The sequence below is a fragment of the Pipra filicauda genome, unplaced genomic scaffold (genome assembly GCF_003945595.2).
Source record: "Pipra filicauda isolate LSUMZ 115617 unplaced genomic scaffold, ASM394559v2 scaffold27_size4233163_pilon, whole genome shotgun sequence".
Lineage (NCBI taxonomy): Eukaryota > Metazoa > Chordata > Aves > Passeriformes > Pipridae > Pipra > Pipra filicauda.
This window is the reverse complement of record NW_024104398.1, coordinates 3,345,273-3,352,535: the sequence shown is the minus strand read 5'-3', so window position 1 is coordinate 3,352,535 and position 7,263 is coordinate 3,345,273. Positions and strand designations below refer to the sequence as shown.

At 38.3% G+C, this 7,263-nt stretch overlaps 1 long non-coding RNA gene across 1 annotated transcript; it reads left to right on the top strand.

The window, feature by feature from the left end:
- Nucleotides 1–1,264, top strand: LOC120323520. Its single transcript, XR_005564039.1, has 3 exons — nucleotides 1–171; nucleotides 466–608; nucleotides 1,003–1,264. It is a non-coding gene; the product is annotated as an uncharacterized LOC120323520 (long non-coding RNA).
- Nucleotides 1,265–7,263: the final 5,999 nt, after the last annotated feature.

Sequence of the window (7,263 nt, the reverse complement as noted above, 5' to 3'; positions counted from 1 at the left end):
CATTGCAGCAGGGGCCAAATCTGCACTGTTTTTCCCTTGCAAGGGCTGGGACGTGCTCTGCTGTGAGAAGTTGCAGTTGGCTCCAGCCCCACACAGTACATACTGCACCCCAAAAACTTCCTTGGTAAAATGGCATCTGACACTGCAGCCTGATCAAGTGAGCTAAGAAGAGTATCCTTTGCCTTCAGTGCTTAGTGAGATGCGGTAAGGGGAAGAGGAGGCCACCTTCCTTAATGACTGGCACAGAGAATCTTGTACTAGATCTCTCACAGTGCCACTAAATCTGTTTCTTTCAGAGTGCCAATAGATCACTGTTTTCCTAGAGGAAAATCACTTCAGCACTCTACATTTTTGTTTCCTGGGATAACTAAATGTAGGGACAGCTGTACCTATAGCAAGCCTCAGATAAAGAGCTTTCAGTAATCAGTATTGTAATCCATTTTTTTTTCCTTATCCTATTTCCAGCTGTATCGATACTGTGGTAATTATTCACCATTTAGCTCTTCTAATTGAGTAATAAATAGTCCAGGAAGCAGCAGATAGACTTCTAGGTAAACATGTTGAAAAAGTGGATGCACATTCCAGAGAAAAATAAACTGAAGAGAAAGGTCTCTTATTTATGTTTTGTCCCCCAGGAGATTTAATTGGAAAGAACTATATAGTTAAAGCACACCTGCATTCCTTGCCTCCTCCATACCTAAGTATTTAAGAATATATGAAACGTCATACTCAACTTTAAAGGAAAAAATAAATATTTTTGTATATACATATATATCTATGTACATAGATATATATGTATAAAAATAAATAAATACGTATCATTGTGTTTGGGGGAAGGGAAACAAAACACATACAACAGCATTTACTTTCCTGGAGGCTTGTGCATATTCTTGTGCCTGAATGCTGTCTTGTGATCTCTACATAACCTTTGAAACACAAGTGCATATTTCACCCTTGCAGACTAGCACAACCATTTTTTTGTCATTCCAATTTCATTTCCAGTGCGGTGTGGACTGCGGGCTCAGCAGTCACTGGAGTCTGAAGTGACTCTTGGGACCTCCTCACTGTTCTATATGCAAATGGCCCTGCACCTGGGCAGCCGAGCGGGCTTGCCGACAGTTTAGTTATGCAAATCTGATTGATCGAGAGCATATTGCAGAAGAACACACGCAGGCCTGAGACACTGGCAGCTATATTTCACTGGCTAAATTCCCGAAGAAAAAAAAAATTAAATGCCAAGCATTTTGCTGCATATTCCTATCAACCCCTGAAGTGCACTAGCGTTTATTTCGGTATGTTTTCAACACTTTGCTTAAATGTTGTTAATGCAATTTCTTGTGCTATGGCTGAATTCACAGAAGGGCTTGTTTTCTGTGTTTTTTTTCTTAAAGGCACAAACAAAGACCCAAAACAACAATAAAAAATAGTTACTATGATGTCACAATACAATAAGTCTGTCAGTTTGTTTGAAATAGTTCTCCAGGCAAGTGGAGTAAATGCAGTGTTAAAATATAATTAGGTCCTACAGTACAGAGGAGTGCAAAGAAACTGATGTACTAGCACAACTTGCCCAGACTTTATTCTTTCTGTAACAAAAGGTAAAACAAACAGTGGGAATGTAGATTACATACTGTCACCCAATGTCAAAAGCACTTCTTTCTATTTACTAAACACTCTGTATAAAAAGGCAGGGAAGGAAAAGAAAAAATAAGACAGATAATAAAAGAATCATCTGGGATCAGCTTAAAATAATAAGTTCATTTTTTACTAAACAAAAAAAAAAAAAAAAAAAAAAAAAAAAAAAGAAAAGAAAAGAAAAAAGATAACCCACCTATGTGTGAGCATGTGGAAACCTCTAATATAGAACATGCTTCAGGCATCAAGTTAATCTCGGTTTATTGCATACAACTGATTTATCTTCATTTATAAATGAGTGGTGAGCCTTGATTCTAATATTTGCATTTCTTGTAGTTGTGTTTATGTACTCTAATGCCTTGGGGAGCCATTCATGGTGTTGAAATAACACGATTTTTGTTTTCTTTCCACCCAGTTTTTCTAGCATCAGATACAGACTATTTTAATGCTTGGATGCTAGTAAAACCATTGGGAAGAGACATTAAATCAGCCTTTTGAATCACTCATTTTATCTTTTCTAAGTCACTTTTCGATAGAGGTTTCCAACAAGAAGAATATTGATCAGGATAAATTCAGAATATAAATTTTTATTGATTTGAATTTGGGGTGTTTGTTTGTTTGTTTAAAACGATCTCTTCTCAAGCAAGTTTTTGGGTAGGTATTCTATAGCTAAGATCCCAAAGCAGAAAAGAGAAACTGTCTCCAATGGCATACCTAAAGTGACTAAGGCAGGAGGGTCTGGTCTCAGTTGGAGCCACAAAGCATCAACAATACAAACTGTTATAACAGGCCACTAGACAAACACCTATTAGTCTGGTCTTAGAGAACACGAATTCACAGAAACTCTCACAAAAAAAAATACTTCCATTGTGAATCAGTGCACAAAGTTCCATACTTCAGAATATTTTTACATAAAAAGCAATTAAAATATGTATTATTTGGTTTAACTGGAAAAGAAAAAGTATTTGTTTTTTAATCTCAGAGTTAAATCTGTTTTAATCTCAAGAGGACTGTGCACAGAACAAAATTTCTTGGCAACAGAAAATTGTCCAAAAACACTCTTAGAAATCCTCCTGAGAAATACAGTTAAAATTTCTAGAAAGAAGCCCGAGTTATCTAAAGGACTTGAAAAGCCAAGCAACCCTGCTGTAGCAATGTTAGAGCACAACTTATTGAATAGAAAACATTTCTCTGCACGTTAAGTTGTATTGCCTTTGGCACAGACTCTTCAGCTGCAAATTTGTCCAAGGAATGACATACAGTACACATCAGAGGAGTAATGAAGGAAAGAGGCTTAGATGGGCACTTTGCAGCTGACAGGGAGCTGTTATTGAGCCTTGTCTGCTGTATTTAGCTAAAGAAAAAAAGAAGAAAAAAATAACAAATGGGGGACCATCTTTGTCTGTCCCAAAATCCTACTACCGTATCTTTAAAATAAATAACTAAATAAATATTGAAAAAAATAGCCAGCTGACAAGCAAAGCCTAGCCAGAGGGTCAAAAATTAAGATCCTGGGAAAGGTCAAGTTTAATCTCTACCCACGATGCCCTAGTGCATCCCTCACAACAGCTGACTAACAAAAGGGGCTCAGCACTCTGACTGACAGAATTCTTAATTGTATCCACTCATTCATGACAATTTGATTAAAATATTACGCCAAAGTCTCACCCCCTGTTTGCTTCGATCCTCCAAATCTAATTTTGAATTTTCAGAAAGGAGATTACCTCCACAAGCATGACTGGGATGCTATTAACTTCTACTTAATCTTTATTACTGATGTGAATTTAACATATGTATGGCTTCGTCTCGCTCCTGTTGTTTTCTCTCTAAAGTAACGTCTAGGCAATATACAAGTGGCGGACATTAATTTTCACTTTGATATTCTGTCATACCAAAGCTCATACTTTCATATGAAAATTTAAAGATGTACTGTCTTAATACCAAGGCACAATTAGACTGCATTAAAAAAGTGAAAAACCCAAACACACACTGGCTGCCTCTGGTCCCCACCAAAGAAGAGAAGAAAACCCTGCTGAACAGACTTCAAAGTATTACAACTTTTCACTGTTATCTTCAGCTATATTCCCTTCATTATAGGAGCTGCTCCAAGGCCTGACAAGAACTGACTGATTCTAGTTAATGTCAATAAGGCAATTGTGAAGAACTCAAGCTAGCAGTTAAAATTTCTAAGCAATTTTTATTATTCCCAAATTTATAAAGCTAATAATTGAATATGGTCATTGTTACCTGTGTCCTGACTTCAAAAGACATCTGAATAAAAGATGCGATTTAATTTTCAAGATGCTTATTCTCTCACTCCTTTTCTCCCCACAAGTGAATTGACAACACCAGCTGCAATTGTGTTTACAAGAGTATTTTGAAACATATTGAACATGAAACAATACTAATAAATAGACTGAGCCAGAAAAAAATCCACTGAAATTGTTATTTTATTTCCTTCCTTTTCCACCAGAGGATCAGAGGATCTGTTTTTTGCAAATTTTTTTCGTCATTTTTGTCCATGCCTACTAATTGTTATTGCAAAAATAGAAGCAATAAATTAATCTTCCTAAATTCAGACAGAGTGACTTCCTAATTTGCCTGTCTAACCGCTGCTCATATCAGCAGGGGAGCATTTGGACTTGATTCAAACTTCAGGGAGGACGTCACTTACAGTCATTTAACATGTATACCAGCTACAAGGAGTTGTAGAACTACTTTAAGTGTCTCAAAACCCATAGTACGTACAACGAATGATAGGCCAATATCTACAAGTAATTCCTGGAAGAGGTTTCTTAGAATCCTTTCCCACATTTCATACAACATTTTGCTCAAATAAATATTTCAGTACTGTTCAGAATTTGTTTTTTTCTCAATCAAGGAAAATAATCTGTATCTCTGTATTGAAACCTATCTTATCACTTCCCCAGGACCAGAATTATACCCACACTCAAAGTATTTAAGACACTTCTACCACCTCTGTATATGGGAATATACACATATTCTCTCTGGCCTGTTCCTTCTGTTTCTGATACTGTCATGAGACCCAAGAGCCTCAAGTTAGGAGAACATCAGCACAGTAAAGAGCCTCCTCTTGCAAAAACTTTGAAGTTTTCTGAAGTATTCACACTGCAGCTGCAGAAGTGCAAAAACAATGACTCAGGAAAGGGTAGATAAAAACTTCAAAAGGTGATAGAGAGCTCTGCTTGTCCCTTGCAAATGAACAGTAGAAGAACTTCTGCACCCTCAAAGAGAAGACCAAAAAGCTAGTTTCTTATTAGATGTGCAGGAAAGGAAAATGTACACGTTTCATCTCTGAGGACACAATGTTTTCCGGGAGCTTTCTGGATAATACAGACCAGAAGCTGAGCAGCACAGCCGTATTGCAAGGGCAGGCTTTGTGGGACAGTTTTAATAGACGGTAGCTTTGTTTGCTTGAGGTCATGTTACTTTGCTTATATAGAGATATCACTAGAGGTTCCTTTTTCTTTTGCCAGATATTTAACAATTGCAAAACTCCATCAGTTTTCCTAGCTGGTTGTCTCTTAGCTTTCAGTAAATCACTGATGGGAAGACATGTACTGGCTGTGCAGGCAGAGCAACACAGGGATCTCTCCCATATCCCATCAGGGATGGGTCACTTGGCACACTTAACAACACCAATAAATATTCTGGTTTGCTTTGACTCACTCTCTCCAAGAAAATGCATCTCCAGCCGCCCATCACAGCCTCCTCCACAGCCCGCACAAGTTTTCTACAGCACAAAATAGTCAGCAAAGCAGTTCCTCTGTTGCTACGGGACTGAAGTGTCTAGACCCAAACTTAGCTCCCAGGTTTGAAAAGGTGTGGTTGCATCAGGGTAGGGCGATAAAACCACTGAGCCAGTTTCTGACGCTGTCTCAAGAATTCAGGTGAGGGAGAAAAAAGACAATGTCACTGAGGGAAGGGAACCCTCACTACCCATGGCCCTTGAGGGGCCACAGGTTCTACCTCAGGACTCCCAACTGAAAAAGCCTTCCAACAACAAAATTAAGTCCCTTGTAGTGTTCTACCCTAATTTTGTCACAGGCAGTGGCTATGTCCTTGTGTTAAATCTACATGCAACACAAAAAATGTGGAAGGAGAGATGGACGCTAAGAGTATGCCAAACTGCATTTCTCTGATCACAGCAAATTTTCATAGAAGGTGGCAATTTTGTGGTTAGCTGCCCACAGTCACCTGAGACATTTCTTTAGAGACCTGAAGCCAAGAGGTCACAAGATCTGGTTCTTCCCCATTCTGGTCTTCCCTCCATCTCTAAAATCAAGGGTTTTTTTCCTTGCCCTAGCTATTGGAGTTTTCTTCCTCATCACCTAAGCTCACGGAATATTACAGGACCTGTGGAATTACAGCAACAGAAACATAGATAAACACTCAGTCATGCTGGGCCTTGCTGCAGCAAGCAATTACATTAATACAATGCTTGCTCCAACATGCTTGAGCTCTCCAGAAGGTTTCTACACTGCACAACTAGTGGTGAGAGGAGTAATAGTCAAAAGGTTAATGGGAGTATAAATTAATAAATAAATAAGGGACAGTTGCTTGAAGAAATTAAGGCCTAAATAAGGAGGCAGAGCATACCCCTATATAGTCCAAATACAGAGTGTGGAAGCTGAACATATTGGGGGTTTAAAGCTTTATTTCTAAACAGCCACAACGGGACTTTGAAAACTCATTTTTACCACTGTAAACACAGTAAAACTGTACTTATTTTCTGAATTGGAGGGGAGTATCATCTCTTTCAGTACCATGAGGTTACATGCCACTATAGGGAGAATCTCAGGTGGTTACTCAGATATGAAGTTTACTTTGATCAAGAAACTAAAAACCAAACAAGCTACACCTCCCTCCCCACAGATATCTCTATATGTCCATTCCTGGTACTGAGGGAGGACCTTTGTATGGAGTTTCTGTCTGTTTGAAGGGTAATACTAAGCAGTCATTGCTTTTCTAAATATAACTGGGAGTTTTCAGCTCTGGAATCCAAAGACCTGAAATCAAACTGGGGGGAAAGAGAATAGGACACCCTGCTAAAGCTCCAAGCCCCAAAACAAACCTGACAACTGCTTAAGAATTCAACCATCATTTGAATAAATCCAGCCTGCTTCTGTTCACCTTATGCCAAACAGTTTCCTGTCATTTTCAGTAGGATTTTTTTCTTTTTTTTTTTTTTGCCAGTTCACAATGGCCTTCTATTGTCAATGCTGTGAAAAGCCAACAATGATTTAAAGTAGTAGGCTCCTATCAGCATTGTTCTCTTGTTCAGAGGCACAGAGAACAAGAATACATCTATGTTTTCCATACAGTATAGAAAAATGTAATTCTCTGTTTAGTGGCATATCAACAGCTCGTGTCCCAATTCAGCGCCATGGGCAATGAATGACAGACTGAGCTGTCCATTCTGACAATGTGACCAAGATATCTGTGGTTGAGACTGCTATATCATTTTTCCCCTTCCCAAAAAATATTGCCAGAGAAATCTCCTATTTGTATTCCTTTATTTGTTTCTTTATCTACATAAAAAGTATAGATAAAAATGAAATTGAGTTTATTAGACAAGCTGCAAATAATGTCTTGATAGCACAGAAG